This window comes from Sinocyclocheilus anshuiensis, unplaced genomic scaffold (assembly GCF_001515605.1).
Source record: "Sinocyclocheilus anshuiensis isolate Anshui unplaced genomic scaffold, SAMN03320099.WGS_v1.1 scaffold13, whole genome shotgun sequence".
In the NCBI taxonomy this organism is placed as follows: domain Eukaryota; kingdom Metazoa; phylum Chordata; class Actinopteri; order Cypriniformes; family Cyprinidae; genus Sinocyclocheilus; species Sinocyclocheilus anshuiensis.
This window is the reverse complement of record NW_015538026.1, coordinates 1,537,815-1,541,423: the sequence shown is the minus strand read 5'-3', so window position 1 is coordinate 1,541,423 and position 3,609 is coordinate 1,537,815.

Here is a 3,609-nt window from a genome sequence, read left to right as displayed (position 1 = left end):
GCAGAGGACCTACAATAATGTACAGTATTTGAAAAATTATGTTTTTTGAACATGAAAGCATGTCAACATATTCTGTTGCACCAAATACACAAAATAATGATCTTTAAAATAGCATCATATGACCCCTTTAATAAGTTGCCTGTCTGCACAAGACTAAAAAGACAGTCTGCTCCATACAGTCTTTATGGGTGCAGGTTTTGAGATGACAAGAGAGAAGCGAAAGAGTGAGAGCTCTAATGGGCTGATTTGTAATCCCCAAAAATCCAACCTGCGGATTACAGGGGCGCACACTTCACAGAGCACACCTGGGGGCCCTTAACACACATGCACACACATACACATTCAGGTAAGCTGTCAGCTACAAGGCCACAGCTATTCTATGAGTTACCATGGGAACAGCAAGAGTAGGGGGTACGTTCCATCAAGAAAAGGGGTTTGTGTTTGTGCCTCACCACCACTGTTGATCTGTAATTGCTCGCATCCGGCGGACCCCTCCCTCCCCCCATATGCACAACCCTGCTGTCCTCTCAGCTCACCCCGCTAACCCCTCCACTGTGGCCGCAGCAGCAGGTGGCCTCGGCCCGGTGAGCATCTGTCACAGCTGGGCCTGAACGGGCAGGAGGCATTAATACATATTCACAAGTGAGAGGGACTGGCAGATAATCGCGCACATACTGTGAAGGCCATTTTTTATTTGCTATCACCTAATACACCTAAGCATGGGTGCATGTACCGACAACGCAGGAAGTGAGGTTTAAATAATGCACAATCACTTTGTATACCAACAGAGACAAATCTCAAGCATTCTCTTTCTCTGACACCTACACACACTTTAATCTGTCTCTCAAAATACTACCGCCTCCTCAAGACACAAACAGGGCCCTTGAGATACGACTGAAGTCATATGGTGTCAATTTGGCGGAGTGTGCTGAGCATTATGAGACCCCTCCAAATCTGTCTGGTGAGCACGAATTAATTAAAATGATGTGCACGTGAGCTGAACCTGAATATTCAATGTGGCTTCCACACTCAGAATCCATAAAAGCAAAGCAAGTTTAGCAAGCCCAGCCATATCGTGCAAAAACTCGTCACGCTGTGTTGCATGGGAGCATAGTGATGTCATTAGCAATGTTAGAGGATTATGGGATTATGAACACTGTATGTTCGTTATCTGCTGCATGGTTATTGGATTTCGACATGGAGCTCTCGTAATTTAACTTCTGAATGACTTTTAGAGCAGACCGCGCTCTCTCTAACTCATTCGTTAACATGGAATATGCAAAAAGTTGGAATTAGTCCATCCGTGCCCACACGTACCCTTCAAAACGTGTTATCATCGCATTACTGATGCATCACTCTCATTTCATAAACAAACACAGCAGTCTGCTCTTCGCAGTCTATTCCGACAAAATGGTGAACCATAGCAAATAAATATAAGTGCAAAGGGCTGAAAAATGAGCACACAAACACAGCTGGATGATAAAGACTAGTTGCCAGTAATGATAACATTAATGTGATGAATTGAATTATTGTAAAATGATAAAGTAAAACATGTTTCTATATTTTTGGAAATGTAAAAAGGAAGGGTCATAATGAAACAAAAGGAAAATAGAGATTAAAAATGTATTTTATATTTATAAAATTGTCTAAAATTGTATATTTCTGACTGAAATATTTTAATTGATTAAATATTTTATGCAAGATTTTATAAAATTACATTTGATAAAATATTACAGTAATAAATCAAATATTTTAACCATACTGCAAACCTAAAACAGAAAAAGAAATCACAAAAGGAAACAACATTTAAATGCACAGCCTGGGAATGTAAGTTTAAACTGCTGTGTCACATTTTCTCCACCTTGACTCAATGATTGGTCATTGATATTTACTGACTTGCTGAGTTTTCAAATGATCTTAAATAAGTTAGTTGTGATTATTTTAGCTCAAGGCAAAACAGCATGGAAAAATCAAATTTTTCTTGATATAAACACACAGAGGATAAGAGAGTAGTTCATAAAGCTTGTTTTAAAAGACCTAGTAAACAAATGATGCCAAACGATGTGAGAGATTTGTGCCGCTGAATGCTTGAGTGAGAGGAGATTGTGTGTGTGTGTGTGTGTGTGAGAGAGAGAGCTAATGCTGCTGAAAGGGGGAAGGCTGTTTATAGGCCAGCTGTGAGTTGTCTCTTAGTCAGCCAGTGACCCAAATCAGCAAATAAAAAATAGAGAGAATAGAGAGGGAAAAAAACAAACAGAGGGAATGAGGCAGGAAAAGAGAAAAAGGCAGGGGAATGAACAAGTTAATAGTGTGAAAGAAAGAGGGAACTCAAGAGAGAGAGAGATAGACAGAGAGGGGTGACATTTAAAAAAATGCCAGAAAAATAGTTATTTTAATGCAGCTATAAATATTCTTTTGCTCTTTTATCACCTTCCCCTTGCATTCAAAGACAAAGCACAGACGCAGCAGATTCTATATGTAGATATATACACTATATACATATATGAAACTGCACTTCCAATGCTAAACTACCATAGAGAACTAAAATGAAAAAATACAGATGATTAAAATATGATAAACATGAAATATTTACACATACAAAAGAGAAGCACATATCCGCATTTTACCTAAATCAAATAAAATGTCAAATACACATTTTTTATTTATACATAAATATATCATTCAATATTTAGATATTAATATCAAGAATACATAAAACCATCAATAAGAATATGCATATATTAAAACTTCTGAAAACTGAAATAGAGCTTCTTATGCCAGCTCTTAAAAAGGGTGTAATTTAATGAAAAAGAACTGGCTATGTGCCTTTAATAGGACCCTAAAGATTATGTCATATTATATTAATGAGAACAAATCTTACTGGATCCTATTACATCCAAAAAGGAGGAGCATGTTCATTTGTTCCAGCATGGGATATAAATGCCTTTATAGAACAGCCAAGTTTTAAACACGCCTCAGTTATAGGCAGCTTAGCTCATCTGAGTCTTCCCCGATATGAATCAGAACTAATGCTGTTTGAGTGTGAATATAATGTTTGGACTGAATTCAGATCGACTGGAAGCCGCTCTAGTTGTGCTTGGAGTGAAAGTGAACTGGGATTAAATTGGATTAGCATCAGATGAGAGAGGTATCTAGCTTTCTTACTCAGGATTTAGATCTGCTTAAACAGCAATCCAGCTAGTTTCTCACCCAGCTACTGGATCTGAACTTGACAGACCCATGCCTAGATGAGACACACAGAGAGAGAGAGAGAGAGAGAGAGAGAGAGATCGCATTATTGCATGATATTACAATGGGGCATTATAAAATAACACAATATTATGGTTTTAACTTTTTATCAAATAAATGGCACCTTGGTGGGCATAAGAGACTTCTTTCAAAAATATTAAAAAAATCTAAACTTTTAAAGACCCCAAACTTTTCAACGTAGCATGAAAGAAATAACAACATTTTTTTACAATTTTCCTCTGTGACAATGAACCATGAATTCCCCAGGCCTCACACAAACAAATTACCATCAACAAGCATATTGTGGTGGTCAGAAGAACACCTGTTGCTTATTATTTTTCACATGACTGGCAATCTCTT